The sequence below is a fragment of the Hevea brasiliensis genome, chromosome 7 (genome assembly GCF_030052815.1).
Source record: "Hevea brasiliensis isolate MT/VB/25A 57/8 chromosome 7, ASM3005281v1, whole genome shotgun sequence".
NCBI lineage: Eukaryota > Viridiplantae > Streptophyta > Magnoliopsida > Malpighiales > Euphorbiaceae > Hevea > Hevea brasiliensis.
Window position 1 is genome coordinate 81660421 of NC_079499.1, and position 20914 is coordinate 81681334.

The following is a 20914-nucleotide window of genomic DNA, read 5'->3' on the forward strand; positions in this document are numbered from 1 at the left end:
AAAGTTTGCAATTTCCCTAATCCTACCATTTTATTATCTCCATTCATCAACCCAATGTCAATTCAAACAAAATAAACCTCAAATGACAATAATTTAACACTATACACACCAATTTCACTCTCTAGCACCAAAACCCAATTTTCCCATGAATCCTAATCTTCCATAATTTAATTTATGCAATCCCATGAAATCTTATTACTCCTAATCATGCATACTACCTTAATTTAACTTATATTTATCATCAATTTTACTAAAATACATTAAAACCCTAATTTTCCCTAAGTTGGCTAAAACCCTAGTTTAGGTTCCATGCATGTTTCTTTTCAATTTCTCATGAAATTTCATCATAAGTTAACTTCATTCAAGGCTTATACAACTAATCTAACATGAAAAGAAACTTACCTTAAGTGACCACTTTTAATCTTCAATTTCTTCTAACTCTTTTGTTTTCTTAACTTCTAATCTCTCAATGAAAGATAAATTTGATGTTTTGTACCAATTAGATAGAAAACCCATGGAGAAAAAGTGGGGAAAATCAATGGTTGAGAGATTGTTGTAAGTGTAAGAATGAAGAGAGAAGAAAGAAAAGAGAGGGAGAGGAGGTGTGTGGGGGGCAAGTAAATGAGGGAGGGAGGAAGATGGCTTCGTTTTATACTTATCCCAATTATTTATTTATTTAATTAATTTTTATTGAGTTTTCCAAAGCCCATTGGTCCTAAAATTTTAATTGGGTCAAAATTGACCTAAAATTCTAGATTTTTGTTTCTTTTATTTTCCTTTCACTTTATACTTGAATTCTTTTCCTAAAAAAAATTATTCCATAATTTAATTCATTAATTTCACTTAAATTAATTAACATTTTGGTCAAAAGTCAACTCTTGAGGTGAATTGACCAAAATGCCCCTTATCGGTTCATAATCCCTCTTTTCAATATACCCAGTGGATCCTTATATTTTTGGGTTACTTGAATTTTTATTGTGTCTATTTCAATTAATTTTCTATTTATTTTTGGTCCTCAAGGTGTCTTTAAATAGTACTAGTCACGGACCAAAAATGGTAGTATTCATAACTCGGAGGTTCAGGGTGTTACAAGTTCATTTTACTTATCTGTGCCTAGGAACACCTAAACCGTGCTCTGATACCACTAAATGTAACACCCCTCACTCGTCTACAGTGTAGCTGAGCAAGGCGTGTCACACGGAGTGTCGGAGCACCTGATCTTATCTGATTTCATTATAGTTCTAGATTTACTTGTTCAAAAACTTTATATGAGGTTTAGACTATTTTTACTGTTTATCAAAATCTGACTAATTTGGAATATTCAAAAATTTTAATGACAATCCAGCAGAGTGCCAGCAGTAATTTGGACTAACAGTTCTTTCGAACCTGCCAAAAATAATTTCAATATATACTCAAATTCATAAGTCAGATTGTCTCAAAGCATTCTCAACAGTCTCTCAAACTCAGATTCAGTCTCAAAATTTCTCAAACTCAATCTCATTCAGAATCATTATGATTACATAATCAACTCAGATATCAGAATTTTTATATTTCATTAACGTATATAATTTTCCAATTAAGTACATAAATTTATCAAACACAGGATATACAAATGAAATTACAGTTACTAATTCACATTACAATATAAGCAGTAATTATAATGTATAGATTAGAAAACATGCTTAAAATGAGCCCTATCTATATGCATTGCTGAGGAAGTGACAACCTTGAACTCTTTTGACACTTCTGCATATCTGAACTCCAAATATCTCGGTCGACAGTTTACTGGTTTTACCTTTAGTACCTACGCGAGGGAGCAATTCCATCGGGCTAAGTATTTTTGCTTAGTGGTGCAATAGTATAACAAGAAATAATATACACAAATAAAGAAAGAAATAAATCATAATTCGGATATTCAGGAATCAATTTAATTTGGTATGTTATTTTTAGTATCAACGATTTTATATACTAGTTTGTTCCTCTTTAGAAGTACTTAGCTTATAACTTTTCAGTAATACTACTCAGTACACAAATTATTCTAACTGTATTGTATTTCAAGTCTCTGCAGTTCTGCAATTTATATTTTTGTTATGTTTCTTTTACTCATTCATTCAATAGTTAATTTAATTGTACTGAAATTTTATACTTAACTTAACTGCCTGAATTGAATAATGTTTTAATTGACTGCCCATGTAGCCTATACACTGACCAGACTGGATAAATGGATATACTAGCACTGGGTACCTAGTACCTCGGGCCATCACACCATCGGTCACAAAGTATCTCCCGGTGTGCAAACAGTGTGGCTAAAAAGCCATATAATTAATCAGGCATTAAGCCGAGTATAATAACACAATCTGCATAGCCATAGGCTATTAAAATCATAGTATGGCATAATAAACCATAAAACATAATATGACGTAAAGTCATTTACAGAACAGCTGTCAGAATCCTATTGGCATGCCAACCTATCCAAACTAGTCAACTAGGCAAACTAGGGCATATTACAAGATTAAATATTTATTTTTAGGGTTCACTGGTCATTATACAATTCACTAGTCAATGAAAATGTTGACCTTTTCATACATCATGCATAAGTTGATTCTAGTATCAATATGTCACAATTCGTATTTCAATATGTTGCCAGTATAGTGCAATTTACCATTTTTACAAGTTGGCATTCATTGTCAAATTACTTCAAACATCATTGTCTGTGAATGTCAAATTCTCAATTTTAGTGTGCTAGATTGGTCTAGCTTAAAGTCCTATTTCTCTTGGTTTTTAGCTTCTGGTCAGAAGAAAAATTGTAGCTCTATGTCTTATTGCACTCTGGGCAAAATTTCAGGTCATTCTGAGTTGTATAGACTAAGATATTATCAATTTACTAAAGCTGGACAGATTGCACCTTTAGTGCAAAATTTGGTCAATTTTAGGTCACTTTTAGTTCTGGCAATTTTTGGTGTCCAAACTTGTGCAAGCTATTTTACTTGGTTCTGGCAATTTCTGGGCTTTGATGTCTTCATAAGAATTGTAGCTCTATGTCTAAGCTATCTATGCTAAAAATTTCAAATCGATTGGACCTGTTTTGAGTGAGTTATGGTCATCCTAATGACTACTGTTCATATGGTGAAAAATCTGGGTTTGCAAGGTTGCCATTCCAGATTTGGTCATTTTTAAGGTCAGTTTCTAGGCAGAATTTTGGCAACATTTCAACATGAAAGTTGGCCTATTTGGTGTCTAGTTTCACCCCCCATTAGCCTCATACCAATTGGGTTCACAGTTTTGTACTTATGACCTAATTTAGGTGCTGCCAACACACACAACTTGCATTTAAACATTACACTTCCAATTTTGTCAATCCTCCTCCTCCCAATACTTCAACATTTAACCATGGCACTTCTATATATATTGTACACAATTCCAGAAAGCATTTTGGGTAGAACACTCAAGTGCCCAATGCACACAATACACCATTCAAGTTCAACATTTACTTCTACCAAAATCCAACATACCTCAATACTAATATTACACATATACTTCTATGGAAATTACACAAACTACCCACCATTCAACACCATCATATTTCATTAATAAATTTCATAAACTCACACACAAATTCATGATATTTAAGGCTACCCAACATGGCAGTTTACTAAAGTATCAAAGTCCCACTTTTAAATCCTTAATTCAAATGTTCTAATTCAACAATTCACATTCAATCAATTTCTAGCACAAGTATTTTCATCAATCCAAGTGTAACCCTCATTTGCTTACTTATCAACATCCCAAAATATCAATTAAATTCATGAGATAATTAATCTCCCATGTTCTCATGGCTGCCCAAAATGAAGCAACAATACAAATCCCCATTTCAAATGCTCAATCACAAGTTACACATGAGATTAACTTACTAGCATCACAAATTACTTTAATCCACACTAATTCCCATCAAGTACCATCAATTACATATAAGAACAATTCACTTACCTTCCCTTTTCATGGCTGCCAAGAATTACACACACAAAATACTCACTCAATTCCTTAAATTTTTCAACCAAACTACTCACCATAACCTCAATACAAACCTTAATTAAGCAAGGGAAGAAAAACTAGCACTAACCTCAACTTGAGCTTGAAAAATCCTTAAAATTTCCTCTCCTTTTTGCTGCCTATAGGTTGCCCATGGTGTAAGGATCATTTTTCATGGAGGAAGCTTGAAAAAATAATGACTTAAAGGTAGGGGAATGGAGCTTGAACATGGGGCGGCCATGGAGGAAATTTAAAGCTCCAATTCGGCCATGGAAAGGGTGAGTAGAGAAGATGATGAAAAATGGGCTGATTAGTGTCCTTATGTACATTATATAATGCCACCTAACCCCACTAACTTAGATTAACATTTTAATAATCCAAAGTTTCATAATTCAATTTAATCCCCCCATATTTTCCCTAATTTTCATTACACATTTAATTTCCTTTTTCATGGGGTTCCCAAAATTTAATACTACTTATTTTTAATGGACCAATTTAGGTCAAAAGGAAACTCTAGATATCAAATGACCAAAATGCCCCTCTTCGAGGCAAATTTGGACTTTTTCGGTAACACCGATTTACTCCTTTAGCGCCGATTTCTTTAATTTTCATTTTTCATTTATACTAACTTATTAACTTTTTCTTTGACATTTTCAATGTCAATTACACCTCATTAGACCTTTAATTATGTCTCAAAAATATTTCCCTGAGTTTCCCGTGGTCTAGGGCTAGTCAACGGTCCTCGCCGTAACTTCCCAGTGCGGTCACCCATCGCTACGGGTTCGGCTCGTTTAACTTAGTCACATTTTATCTCTTTTATTTGTCCTCAATTTTTCTCATCACATATTTCATTATTTTATGCTTCTTCACTGTTAATTAAGTGCAGTTCCAGACATTTCGACTTTTCGGGGCAGACATTAGCCATCGGAATAGTGGAACATACAAACTACGCAAAGTGAGGATATTACAGATCGGGGGAGAGTTCTTACCTGAATTCTTGGCCAAAATCTTAATAAAATATGTGGAGATCGGAGGAGAGTTCTTATCCAAAATCTCCCACTTAAATTTTAAATAGAATACACTAAGAGAACAGGGGAGAGTTCTTACGCGAATTCTCAGCCAAAAATATTAATAATATATGTGGAGATCGGAGGAGAGTTCTTATCCGAAATCTCCTGCTTAAATTTTAAACAGAATACAGTACGAGATGGGGGGAAAGTTCTTACCCAAATTCTCAGCCAAAAATCTTAATAAAATATATGGAGATTGGAGGAGAATTCTTATCCGAAATCTCCCGCTTAAATTAATACATCAAGAGATCAGGAGAGAGTTCTTACCCGAATTCTCTTAGCTTAAATCCAAACAAAAAAATCACAACCTCAATATCCGAATTAACTCCTATCAAAAACACATTACACAACACCTATTCATTAAAGGGCCATCTCATGAACTTGTGCTCTTGGCCAACCCAAAATAAGTGAAATATTAAATATTCCTTTTATCCGCACAAAGGATTAACATCATCACCATTCCAACCCCCTAATTATCAATTTTAATTTATGAAGAGCATAACATTAAATCTGCTTATCCTCATTGAGGGATGAGGTGGGGTGCCTAACACCTTCCCCACCCATGCACGGACCTCGAACCTAGAATTTCTACTTTCAAAGTGGTTTTATTTTTACAAATGGTTTTCTTTAATTTCCCTCAAAATTAAAGTGGCGACTCCTCACTTTTCCCACTTTGGTCAGAACACTTCCAGGCTACCGCAAAAACCCTTGCGACAGCTTGGCGACTCCGCTGGGGATTTTTCACCTTAACCCTAGTTTAGAGGTCCAAAAGCATATTTAATTTTATGCTCGTGTAAATTAAAATCATAATTAGGGGGCTTTAATTTATGAAATTAGAAAGTCCTAATATATTGATAATTGTTATTCTCTCTAACCATTCTGCTTTTTTGATTATCTTATTTATTACAACAATTTTTGTCTAAAACACCACCCCCCAGCCCCCCACCCCCCCCCCCCCCCCCCAATGCAGGGAAGAGGTAAATATGTCCCTTCACACATTGATTACTTACACAATGTCCTCACTCACTTTAGCCCTATACCCTTGCTTTCTTACCCTTTTAGGAAATAGGAGGGAGTCATGTAGTAGTGACGGTGGGTTTTACCCCGTCCATCTACTGTGATACCCGTGGAATTCTCCTGTTAGTATCATGGTGGTGGAATGGGACTCTACTATTTACAGTAGAGACAATTTGGGAACCTGTGGCTTTAGAAAATTAGACCTTGAGCTAAACTATCACAGTAGTTGAAAACCATAGCAAACTACCTCATAAGATAGAACTATCCAATTAGATAGTACTTACCCAGTACTAGGACTCTCCTTATTTTATGAAAAAAGGGACATACTTGCTTTCACCTTACTCTGTTTGCATTTTTAAATTTTTAAATAACATGAGGATATTTTTGAATCATATTGTTAGGATGATCTAAACACCTTCCTACTTTGATAGGTGTATAGATATTGTCATGCCAGCAGTATAATTCAAAATTACTTGAATTTATTCTGCTAACGTATTTTCTCCGTAGGCATTATAAATTAGAGTCTGTAAAGAATAAATGAAAACTTTAATATGGCATCCTCGAGTTAGTCAACTGTAAAAGTTCTAAGGCAGGAACAAAATGCTAAACAATGTTCCAAACTACTTCATAATTCAGAGTTCCCACAGATTAATGACATAGGGGCAGATACTGGCCCATTACCTCCAATGGATCCAAGCAAGGTTGAGGTTAGAATGACTGGCCTTGAGGATCTATCCAGCAATTGGAAATCACTTCCTGATTATGTCAAAGCAAAATTTGAGGAAAAGTATAAGAGGATTGCAACTTTGATATGGGTCAGAGTACAAGTTCCTGCATGAAAGGCCATGCTATCAACTTGGAATCCCAAGTATAGGGTGTTCTCCTTCAACGATATTGATATGACTCCCACCATAGAAGAATATCAGGCGCTGCTAGAAATCCCTTATGTGGAGCACAATCGGATTTATCTACACCTCGAGTATAGGCAGACCTGGAAATGATTCGCGCATATACTTGGAATCTCGGTAAAGGAAGCAAAGGCAAAAGAAACTGTCTAGGGAAGCACGCATGGGTGGTACTGGACTTGCATAAAAAAAAAAAATTTCGATCTGCATATTCAGAACAAGTAATGGGAACAGGCTTTGTTGGCACTAGCTTTGGGGATTTATGGCCTGATCTTATATATGGGGCCTTTGGGAGTTATAACTTGTGGCATCACATAAATGTTCTGGGCGGTAGAGAAGCAGAATGTCAATCCAATACCAGCCATCCTCGCAGGGACCTTTTTGACTTTGATGTATTACCAACGACAGGGTCAGCGATCTATCAAGTGCTGTTCCTAATTGCTATATCTTTGGATCCTCAGTCACATGTGTCCTTTGGAAACCAAGGGATTAACCTGGTATCCCAACCAGCCTCTCATAGAAAAAATGGCTAGATTGGCGGTAAGTCCAAAGAATGAACTATAATGGAAAGAGCAGATTCTAAGCTTCAATAGTCACAACTATTACTGGAGAAAGCTATGGACTACAGGCTAGCCTATTTTGTTCAGTACAGGGGATAATCATTTGGTACCTTTGATTGGATTGACCGGATACACAAGTTACATCCTAGCTTTGGTAATGAGGCAATTCAGTTCAACCCAGTTCGCGCCCAATGTTGAAGGACTTCATCAAGCTCATTTCGCAAATCCTAGGAAAAGGTCACCATGATTAAAAGGTCACCTAAAGGGCCAAGCACCACAGAAGATTACCTCAGATGGAGAACAAGCAGAGGACAAGAGTATCAAGTTTTCGAACTAGCAGAGCCTAAGGGGAGAACGCCTCATCAGGAAGTTCTTTCAGAAGAAGTTAATGCCAAGTTGTCAGCTCTCTACAGAGTTCGAATGCCAAGAACCAGTAATTGCAAGAATGCATAAGGCAGTTGGAAGATCGACAACAAATCCTAAAAAAGGAGGTAAAAAGGCTCAGGGAAGAAGCAATGGTAGAAAAAGCTAAATTTAAGGAATAAGAAACATGGTGGGAGAAAGAAAAGACCTCGCTTCAAGGTGTAGTAAGAGAGGCAGGAATTCAGAATGGCAAATTGCAAGAAAAACTGAAATATCAGGAAATACTCATGGAAGAATATAAACAGGAATGCAAAAAGAAGAAGCTTAAATTGAAGGAGCAGGCACAGCTTATCAATGACATTTTGAAAGAATGTGCTAAAGAAAGGAAAGAAAAAGAAAGGCAAGCAACCCTTCATCAAGAGATGAGAAAAAATGTTGACTAGCTAGAAAGGATGATAGCACAAGGAAAACAAGAACTTCTGCCAGAATCTGAGTACGCCTTGTAAACATTCAATCTCGCCAGACAAGAAGAAAGACTCTATGAGTACCTCAAAAGATGTCATTGTATTTTAAAGAGTCTTCCTGAGCATAGACAATAGAAAAAATGCTATGTATGAACAAGTTGATTAATGAATTGTTTGAACCATTGTTTAGCAAAATATGAATAAATAGTGTAACTCTCGTGGGAACTATCCTCGTTAGGGTTGTGTGAAAAGATGAATCCGTCATATGGAGAAGTATCATAGACACGCATATGATCCCGTCATTCACTGTTGGACTATCGAGCGATGCCATGATAAAGTTGACACAATTTGCCTTCTGTGGACTCCATTTTTTGTGGTTATCTGCCACCGTATCCTTTGTCTAGTTAGGATCTTTAACTCTAATAGAATTTAAAACTAATTTAACAACTTCCCACAAGAAATAAACATTGCTCTGAACAAAGCGAACCCGATCGAGCAAGCAATTCAGTAAAAAAGAGTGTACTTAATAAGGTCCCGGGTTAAGAAGATAATGGAAAACCAAGAACAAGTATAGAACCTATAGGGATAAGTTTTAGAGTTGAGAGATCAAGTCTCAGAGCTAATGAAACTGATGAAGGGGATGTCCAAAAATAGACCTACACTAGAACCAAATTTGCCACTACCTACCCCACTCCCAACAACGGTTGATTCCCATCAAGCTTCAACCTCTTTCACTTTCCAGCCTCTTATTCCTGATCCGACGATCACTGTTAGCCCAGTACTCCTAAATAATGACTTACCTTTTTCTTATTATTCGACTGTTTCAAGTTCCTGGCCAGGACAGATAGATTTATTCAGAAAAGAGTTTCTGATGAGAAAATCTTTTAATCAAGAACTGGAATTAAAAGAGAACATAATATTCATAGCAAATGGGGTTTGACATAAACCATGACTCCAGCTCGAATTGGGATTTTGTAACAGAGAGATTCTAGTGTATGGTAACATATGATTATAGGTTCATTTAAGGTAAATCTTATTACTGATTGGGTGGCCATGGCATGCCATGCTAAGTGTTAACCATGGTCTATGAGGTGCATAAAATAATTTAGAGAAATCATTTATGGTAAGAAAGAGTTCTGATGATATTAAGAGTTGATATCATGTCTCATTGCCAATTGGTGATGAGCCTAGTAAGTCACACATATACACAAGTAATCACCAAATTAAATATGATTTAATTAATTAATTAAAGAGTTTAATTGATTAATTAAATAAGTTTGGTTTGTAATTAGATTGCAAAATTCCTAGCATGGCTTAAAACCAAATCTAGGTTATTGGATGTATAGTGTAAGTTAAATTTATATTTAAAGTATTTAAATATGAATTTAGTTATGAGAAATTAATTAATAGAGATTAATTAATTAATTTATATTTGATATAAATTGATTAGAAGAAGAGAAATAATTGTTTTGGGTTGAGAACTCAAAATTAAGACACAGGGGCATTTTGGTCATTTCACAGGGTAACATGTGGCACCATGAGATGGTGACACATGGTACTATACATAAGCTTGAAAAATGTCTTTTAATCATGTAAGATGATTAAAATTAAGATTAAATATAGGTTTGACACTTGACACAATGTGATTGGGTCAATTAAACCTATAGCTAATTAAAAGGGGACATGTGGCAAGGGTTTTAAGTGGTGACCTAGCTATATAAGTATTGTTATGAAAAGAAAAACATAACAAGCTACTGCCATTCTCTTTGTGCCGCCACCTTGGAGACTTCTCCCTTCTCTTCTTCTTCATCTCTCATTTATTCCAAGAGATTAGCAAACAATCTCTTGAATTAAAAATACTAGAAATTGTTTCTAGTGTTCTGTTTACATCTGTAATCTCTTAAAAGGCAAAACTTGATTTTCTAATTCATAGAAAAAGCTTTAGAATCTGTTCAAGGGATGTCATAGGTGATTTTGGTGTGGAAAAGCTAGAGGGACAACATCTGGTGTCCTAAAGATGCATCCCAAAGGTGCCAAACACATTGCAGTGCATCAAGAGGTTAGTGCACTTGTTCTTGATATAATCTAGGGTTCCAAAAATTAATCTGATTAATTCTAAAATCTTAAATGGCAAATATATATTCAAAAATATATTAAAAAGAGTTTTAATATGCTATTTATCATCGAAATCAAATAGATAAAAATGAATCTTGCATGATGTATGTGACCTTAGATGAAAATTTTTTTGAATTTCAATGATCTAAACTTGTGTTTTTCATGTTTCCACTCCTTCAATTGGTATCAGAACCACTATATTTGCCATTTAGATTGTTGATTATATGATTTAATTGTATGATTTGATCATGAGATGATTGTTTCATTGCTGGTTGGACCAACAAAGGTAGCGGCTTTGTAACACCCTCACTATAGCAATTTCATACATTCTACTGTTCCGATGACCGGTGTCAGTCTAGATAGCTATAATGTCTAAAAAAATATTTACTAGAGTGAGGAGTCATAAATAACTCAAATAATTATAAGAAAAATTAAGAAAAAATTTTAAAAATAAAACACAACTAAGATAAATGAGCCGGTGCCCTAGCGATGGGTAACTCAGTGGGAAGTTGCGGTCTTCGCAACTAGAAGCCCTAAACTCGGGAGAAAATTCATGAAATAATTTTTGGGACTCCAAAGAAAAGTCATTGAGGTTTCTATGGCTTTAGAATGCCAAGAAAAGGTTTAGAAAAATTTTTCGATTAGTATAGACAATTTTAGTCTGTTAAGCCAAACGAAGGGCATTTTGGTCATTTCGTCTTCAGAGATGATTTTTGACCAACTTGTCTAGTTAAGTAAATAATTATTATGACATAAAATATGAACAAATATTGCTAAAAATTAAATTAAAAATGAGTAGAAAAGAAAAGAAAAAGAAAATGAAAGAAAAATGGAATTATGACATCACATGATGTCATTAGGGAGCTTTCCACCAATCACAACTTAACAAAATTACTTGAGGATAAAAAATGAATAAATATGAGATAAAAACAAAACAAATCTGCATCTTCTTCACTATGGGCAGCCGAACCGAAGGAAAAAAGAGAGAAAGAGAAGAAAGAAACCACCATTAAAGCTCCACCAAGCTTGAGTTCACCCACCATTTCACCTTAAAACCCCATCATCCCTTCACAAAAATTGATCCTCACCACTAGCACAATACTTGGACAGCAAAAAGAAAGAGAAAAAAAAAAAGGAGTTCTCAAGCTTTGGGAATTGGCTAAATCAAGGTTAGTGCCATATTCCTTGCTTTTACATCTTTCTAAACATGAATTTAAGCTAAGTTAAGTTGAAAATTTGATAAAAACTGAATTAATGAGGCATGATTATGTTCCATGAAATTTTGGCAGCCTTGACATGAGTTAGGGTTAGGAGAATTCTTTGATTTGAAGTGACATATTAGCTGCCCCTAGTATAAATTATATGATTAGTATAGCAAATTAGGAGTAAGATGCATGAATTGCAGGCTTGGTCAATTAGGGTTAGGGTTTTGAAACTCAATTTTGGAGGTTGATGTAACTGAACTTAAATTAATGTTGTAATGGTCAATTGGTGACCATTTGGCTGTGTTTGATTAGGAAATGAAGTGATTTGTGCCATGGGAATTGAGGTTAGGTATGTTGCCCTTGGTGACCTGTAGGACTGGTTGTGAGTCCAGTAGGTTTGGGTAGCCATAAATGGAGTTTTATAGGTTCAATTGGTGCATGGCCAATTGGACATGAAACTAGACATATAATGGTACAACTTTGGTGAAGAAACCCTGCCCAGAAAATGAGACCAAGTTGACCTAAAAATTACCCTAATCCGGGTGACCAACATGCTATCCCTAGAAAATGACCAAATGAACAGCATTTGTTCAAACGGTCATAACTCAGTGTATAAAAGTTCAATTGCTCTGAAATTTTACCAGAAGAAATATGAGACATAGCCCTACAACATTTATGAAGAACACAAATCCAAATTATGATCATAACCTTGTCAAATTGCCAACCAAACTTAAGTCACCAAATTTGGCAGAACCAAATTGCCCAGAAATTCTGGGTACAGTTCACTCCGGCCAGCTATGGTAAAATGACCATAACTTGAGCTACAAAACTCTAAACGGAGTGATTCAAAAAGGGAATTAAAGAAGAAACAATAAGGAACAACTTTTATGAAGAAAAGTTAGCCCAGTTTCCACTGTAAAATTGTCCAATGGAATAGTAAACTTAGGTAATCAAAATTGAAAATTTATAAATGCATCTATGGGACTTTAAATTGCAATTGGCAATTAATACTAGCAAATGTAAAACTCAAAATGTGAGATCTTGGTGTAATTAGAATTTACATATCCATTAAGTATGAAAAAGTCAACATTTTGGTTGATTAGTAAGGTGAATAGCAATGTGAATAGTAATACAAAGACACAAAGTGTAAGAACTAAATTGGTAGAGGAAATTAAGGCATGAAATTTGGAATCCATGAAATGTTCATGGATTACTTGGAATAAGTAATTGAGATCTATACTCCCACACTAATGGAGTTCATAATATATTAGCAATGCAACTTGAAGTATGAAATGTATTTGACATGAATAAATTGTTGAATGTATAAATGAGATAAAAGTGTCATTTGGGATTTAGGTTCCCATGAAGAGAGAAAGGAAAGATGATGAATGTAAATGGTACGTGAAACCCAATGAATGTGAATTGAAATTAGTATCAATATTATGATGAATGTATAAATTATGGAATTTGTCATGAAATAATAAAATCATAAAACACAATGTATTAATATATAATGATATTATGTGCCCTTGTATTGCCTAGACACGTGTGTCAACTTAGATAGATTGGCATGCCAATAAGGTATTGTTTTAGCAGTACTGCGAAAGGCTTTATGCCTATATTCATGGCTTTATACTCGTACTCATGGCTTTATGACCGTATTCATGGCTTTTATGCCCGCACTCATGGCTTAATGCCCGATTATGTGTTATCATGGGTTTTTAGCCATACTGACTGCATACGTGGTTGACGTTCTGCGTCCCATGGTATGATGGCCCGAGGCACCACGGAATCCATTGGCAACGACTCGTTATCCAGTTTAGTCAGCCTGTTATAGGTTACCTGGGTAATATAAATTATTAAAATTATTTAAGAACATTAGTAATTAAAAATATTAGAAAGTATTGAATGAAATGAGAAAAAAAAAAGATTAGCAATGGAAACATAATTGAATCAAGCAGTGCAAATGAAATTTTCAGAATTGTAGGAATTGAAAATACAATACTCCTAGAATTAATCTATATGTCGAATATTATTATTGTATAAACTCAGTACTTCCAAAGAGGAACAAATTAGCATATAAGATAGATAATACTAGAAACATCATAGTAAATCAAATTGATTCCTGAATACTTAAATTATGCTCTATTTTTTTTTCTTTATTTGTATATATTATTTTCTTGTATATTATTGCACCACTAAGCAGCAATGCTTAGTGCGATGGATTTGTTTCCTCGCGCAGGTACTTTGACTGAAATTTTTGGAGTCCAGATTTGCAGAAGTGTTCAAGTTATCACCTCCTCAGCAATGCATGTAGATAGGGCTCACAAAAGTTATTTTATGTATTTATAATTAGTTATCATGTTGAAATATAAATGATGAAATTGTAATTAATTTGTGTATTATGTAAATTGTAAATTATGTAATTAATGGAAATTTGAAATTTTTGATATATGAAATGAGCATGAATGAATATGCATGGTAATGAATAAGAATCGAAATGTATGGACACCATCAGAAATGATGATGCATGAAATGATGAGATGATTATGAGAATTATTGATGAGATTTTTATTGTAAAATATTGATGAGATTTTTATTGTAAAATATTATTGAAATTTTCAAGCAGGTGAATTGTGACACCCCTTACCCGACTACAGTGTAGCCGAGCAAGTTATGCCACTCAGTGTGCCGAGCACTCTATTTTTATCTTAATTAATTTTTTATCATAATTTTGAATATAACTTGTGAAATATAATTCATTTTAAGCCATTTATCGAAATTATTATTTCTTTGAGGTTCCGGAAATTTTAAAGAAAATCAGACAGAATACCGGCTAAAAATGGAGAAAACAGTTCTTCGGAACCTGTGAAAAACACTTCCTATATTCATTTTCCATCATCTCAACTCCATTTATCAAATTCTCAACAATGTTCAATCTCAGTTCTCATTCATCCATCTCATATGATACCATGCATAATTCATATATAAACATTCACTTTTCCATTTACAACCACACTTTTCATTATTTACATGAATATCAAAATACATTACATAAGTTTCAAATACATATGAGAAAATAAAATCAATTACAAAATACCAAAATGACATCTAGCGTCCTACCAATGCACTGCAGACAGTGAGGTGACACAGACACTCTGCATACTGTGAAACTGCCTACCGAATCTGTGGTCTCACGGTGCTCTGTCAATCTTCGCACTACCTACGGCGTTGCAAAAGCGACGCGCTAAGCATAAAGCTTAGTGGTGCAAATAATAAAATAGAAAGAAATAATATGCAATATAAAAATCATAATTTCTTAGCCATTGTGTTCATAAGAACTGAATAATTACCAACTTAGTGTTTAGTCGAGGCTAATTACGTTTTATGATATTAACTTCTTCATGCATTTTGTTAATTATTTTCTTCATGATCTTGAGTTTCTTTGTATTCTATCGTAATCATTCTTGATATTTAATTTTCGTATTTTCTTTAACAATCAGTTCATTTACAGTTATACTTTTCCATGCCCAAGTAACCTATCTTGAGAACGATCGGATCGATAACGGGTCGTTGGCACTGGACACCGCGGTGCCTCGGGCCGTCATACCATGGGACGCAGAACGTCAACCATGTATGCAGTCAGTATGGCTAAAAAGCCATGATATCACATAATCGGGCATAAAAGCCATGCATACGGGCATAAAAGCCATGAATACGGGCATAAAGCCATGAATACGGGCATAAAAGCCATGAATACAGGTATAAAGCCTTTCGTTTCGCAGTACTGCTAAAACAATACCCTATTGGCATGCCAAACTATCCAAACCAATCACATTAGGCCTACTAGGGCATTTTGCATATTTAAGTTTCACAATTTTTGGATTTCAAGTTTTCATGTCACTATTCATTTCATTAGTCAATTAAAATGTTGACTTTTGCATAAACAATAGGTACATTGGTTTTAAAACTCCCAACATACCACATTTTATATTCAAAACTTGTTAGTTTTTGTCACTTTCTCAAAGTTTAGGTCATTTTGGTAAAATTGCCAATTTTTTGGTTTTGGTGTCACTATTCACCTCATTGGTCAACAAAAATGTTGACTTTTAGAATAAAAATGTGTACATTGACTTTGGCACTCCCAACATACCACATTTGGTGTTTAAAACTTGTTGGCATTAAGTGTTAATACCATTTCCAAGCATTAAACCAAAGGAGCAGATTTTTCAGTTTTGGTGAGTCAAATTCACTGTTCCATTGGACACTGTTACTGTTGGAATTTGAAGAAATGTAAAACATGAAAGTTGTTCCTTATTTTGTCTAGTTGAATTTCCTTTTTTGAATCACTCCATTTGGAGTTTTTTAGCTCTAGATATGGTCCAAAGACCCAAGCTGGCCGGATTGCCAAATCTGCAGATTTACCATATCTACAGTGCATGAACAGTAACTAGAGTCACTTGGTTGGATGGGTTCTGGCCATAATATGGGGTAGGTTCCTTCATGAAAGTTGTTTTTCTATGTCTTAACTTGTTGCTGTAAAAATTTCAGGTCAATTGACCAAATGTACAGTGAGTTATGGCCAAATGAACAGTTTACTGTTCATTTGGTCAATTCTGCAGAGGCAGTTTCAGGGTTCCGGATTGGGGCCAAGTTTTGGTCCTCTTGATTTGGTCTTTTGGGCATGGTTTCTTCAGCAAAAATGTGCCATTATAAGCCTAGTTTCATGTCCAATTGGCCAAACACCAATTGGAATAGCACAGCCCAAGTTATGGCAGTGCAAAGGGACTGAATTTTCCGTCCCTATGCTGCTGTCCTAGGGCAGTTTGCAACCTCAATTTGCAATCTCATTTTTCAGTCCATTTGTTGGTCAATCTACCTAAAATGGTCACTAATTGACCATTAAAATTTTCTCTAATCAATTCATAATCCAAGTCCACACTTTACTCCCAAAACCCTAGCTCAAATTCAAGATTTTGTACAAGTTACCCTAGTTGACTAACTAACTCATTTCCTTATGTTTATATACTTTATTCATGATTTCTAATTCATTCCAAGTCCATTCAAAAACACTCAATCCTATTTCTCCCTAGGGCAGCCGAAATTTATGGAGTACATATACATAAATTTCATCCACTTAATTTACAAATTCTTGCTAAATTCAAGTTCCTATGCATGAAATTAAAGAGTTTTTGATATATAGTGCACTAACCTCTTGTAGCTTAAATCCAAGCCAACCCAAAACTTCAATTTCTTCTCCTTTTTTAGCTCCCAAAATATTAAGCAAGGTTCTAGGGTAAAATTTAGTGTTGGGAACTCAAGGAAATATGGTGGGAGTTTAGGGTTTCATGAGCTTGCCAAGCTCATCAATGGAGGGAGATGGGAAGAGTCACGTTTTGGGGAAGAAGAAGAAGAAGAATGGCTGCTGTAATTTGTGTTATTTTGGTCTTCATTTATGTCTTTTAATAGTTTAGTCAAATGGTAGCTTATTTGTGATTGGTCACAATTTGTAAATGACATCATCAAGATGTCATAATTGAGCTTTTTCTTCATTTTCTTTCCTTTCCTCCACTAATCATTTTCAATTTGATTTCTAGTAAAGTTTATTCATATTTTATGTTATATTAATTATTTACTCAACTGGACAAGTCGGCCAAAAATCACCTCGGAAAGCGAAATGACCAAAATGCCCTCCGTTTGGCTTAACGGGTCAAAATTGGTCAGACTGATTGAAAAATTTTTCTAAATATTTTCTTGGCATTCTAATGCCATGGGAACCTCAATAACCCTTCTCTGGAGTCCCAAAATTATTTTATAATTTTTTCCCTGGTCTAGGGCTCCTCGTTATAGAACCGCAACTTACCTCAAGTTACCCATCGCTTGGGCACGCTCTTTTGACTTAATCAGATTTTTTTATTTCTAAAATTTTTACTAAATTTTTCTCATTAATATTTGAGTTAATTATGGTCCCTCACTTTGATTTAATTATTTTTCCGGACGTTCTAGCTGTCCGGACCGACACCGGTCACCGGAACAGTAGGATGTATGGAATTGCTACCGGGAGGATGTTACATGAATAGTAAAACACGTCAAACAATAGTAAAATAAGAGAAACTCTGTTAGTTTCTCCGTCAAAAAGTAATTGATATTAAAAGATAATAACTTAAAAATGATTAAAGGAATAAAGTAAGATAAGATAGGGTGCTTCGATACCGAATGTAGCACACTTTACTCAACTACACTGTAGTCGGATGAGGGGTGTTATATTTATTGGTATCAGAGTGCGGTTTAGGTGTTTCTGGACCTAGATAGACTGCATATCATGCATTGCATTCATAAGAGTCGGGGTGACACTATTGGAGATTTGTATTTCTCGTTTATTTTAGGTTATGGTATGGAATGAGAGAGTGAAGAGACAATAAGGTAGCGAATGGAGATGAGAAGGAGACTGTATTTAAGATGAAAAAGGATGAGTATAGAACCGTTTGAGGACAGGATTGAGACTAAGGAGAAAGTGAAGTATGATAACACGAAAAGGTGTAGAAGTAAGGAGGTAGTAGTTCGTCGATTGCTTTTGTCAGGTAAATTTCGAGGACGAAATTTTTGTTAGAGGGGAAGAATTGTAAGACCCTCACTGTAGCAATTCTGTACATTCTACTATTCTGGTGATCGGTGTCGGTCTGGGCAGCTAGAACGTCTGGAAAAATATTTAGACTAGAGTGAGGAGTCATAAATAACTCAAATAAGTGTAATAAAAATTAAGAAAAAATTTTAGAAATAAAATACAACCAAGTCAAATGAGCCGGTGCCCTAGCGATGGGTAACTCAGTGGGAAGTAGCGGTCTTCGCAACTAGAAGCCCTAAACCTGGGAGAAAATTCATGAAATAATTTTTGGGACTCCAAAGAAAAGTCATTGAGGTTTCTATGGCATTAGAATGCTAAGAAAAGGTTTAGAAAAATTTTTCGATCAGTACAGACAATTTTAGTCTGTTAAGCCAAACGGAGGGCATTTTGGTCATTTCGTCTTCAGAGATGATTTTTGACCAACTTGTCCAGTTAAGTAAATAATTATTATGACATAAAATATGAACAAATGTTGCTAAAAATTAAATTAAAAATGAGTAGAAAAGAAAAGAAAAAGAAAATAAAAGAAAAATGGAATTATGACATCACATGATGTCATTAGGGAGCTCTCTACCAATCACAACTTAACAAAATTACTTGAGGGATAAAAAATGAATAAAGATGAGATAAAAACAAAACAAATCTGTATCTTCTTCACTATGGGCAGCCGAACCAAAGGAAAAAAGAGAGAAAGAGAAGAAAGAAACCACCATTAAAGCTCCACCAAGCTTGAGTTCACCCACCATTTCACCTTAAAACCCCATCATCCCTTCACAAAAATTGATCCTCACCACTAGCACCATACTTGGACAGCAAAAAGAAAGAGAAAAAAAAGGAGTTCTCAAGCTTTGGGAATTGGCTAAATCAAGGTTAGTGCCATATTCATTGCTTTTACATCTTTCTAAACATGAATTTAAGCTAAGTTAAGTTGAAAATTTGATAAAAACTGAATTAATGAGGCATGATTATGTTCCATGAAATTTTGGCAGCCTTGACATGAGTTAGGGTTAGGAGAATTCTTTGATTTGAAGTGACATATTAGCTGCCCCTAGTATAAATTGCATGATTAGTATAGCAAATTAGGTGTAAGATGCATGAATTGCAAGCTTGGTCAATTAGGGTTAGGGTTTTGAAACTCAATTTTGGAGGTTGATGTAAATGAACTTAAATTAATGTTGTAATGATCAATTAGTGACCATTTGGCTGTGTTTAATTAGGAAATGAAGTGATTTGTGCCCCGAGAATTGAGGTTAGGTATGCTACCCTTGGTGACCTGTAGGACTAGTTGTGAGTCCAGCAGGTTTGGGCAGCCATCAAAGGAGTTGCATAGGTTCAATTGGTACATGGCCAATTGGACATGAAACTAGACATATAATGGCACAATGTTGGTGAAGAAACCCTGCCCAAAAAATGAAACCAAGTTGACCTAAAAGTTACCCTAATTCGGGTGACCAACATGCTATCCCTTGAAAATGACTAAATGAATAGTATTTGTTCAAATGGTCATAACTCAGTGTATAAAAGCTCAATTGATCTGAAATTTTACTAGCAGAAAGATGAGACATAGCCCTACAACTTTTATGAAGAACACAAATCCAAATTATGACAATAACCTAGTCAAATTGCCAACCAAACTTAGGTTACCAAATCTAGTAGAACCAAATTGCCTAAAAATTCTGGGTACAGGTCACTCCGGCCAGTTATGGTTAAATGACCATAACTTGAGCTACAAAACTCCAAATGGAGTGACTCAAAAAGGGAATTAAAGAAGACACAATTAGGAACAACTTTAATGAAGAAAAGTTAGCCCAGTTTTCACTGTAAAATTATCCAATGGAATAGTAAACTTAGGTAATCAAAACTGAAAATTTAGAAATACATCTAGGGGACTTTAAATTGCAATTGGAAATTAATACTAACAAATGTAAAACTCAAAATGTGGGATCTTGGTGTAATTAGAATTAACATATCCATTAAGTATGAAAAAGTCAACATTTTGGTTGACTAGTAAGGTGAATAGTAATGTGAATAGTAATACAAAGACATAAAGTGTAAGAACTAAATTGGTAGAGGAAATTAAGACATGAAATTTGGAATCCATGAAATATTCATGGATTACTTGGAATAGGTAATTGAGATCTATACTCCCTCACCAATGGAGTTCATAATATTTTAGCAATGCAACTTGAGGTATGAAATGTATTTGACATGAATAAATTGTTGAATGTATAAATGAGATAAAAGTGTCATTTGGGATTTAGGTTCTCATCAAGAGAGAAAGGAAAGATGATGAATGTAAATGGTACGTGAAACCAAATGAATGTGAATTGAAATTAGTATCAATATTATGATGAATGTATAAATTATAGAATTTGTCATGAAAAAATAAAATCATAAAACACAATGTATTAATATGTAATGATATTATGTGCCCTTGTATTGCCTAGACGCGTGTGTCAGATTGGATAGATTGGCATGCCAATAGGGTATTGTTTTAGTAGTACTGCAAAAGGCTTTATACCTATATTCATGGCTTTATGCCCGTACTCATGGCTTTATGC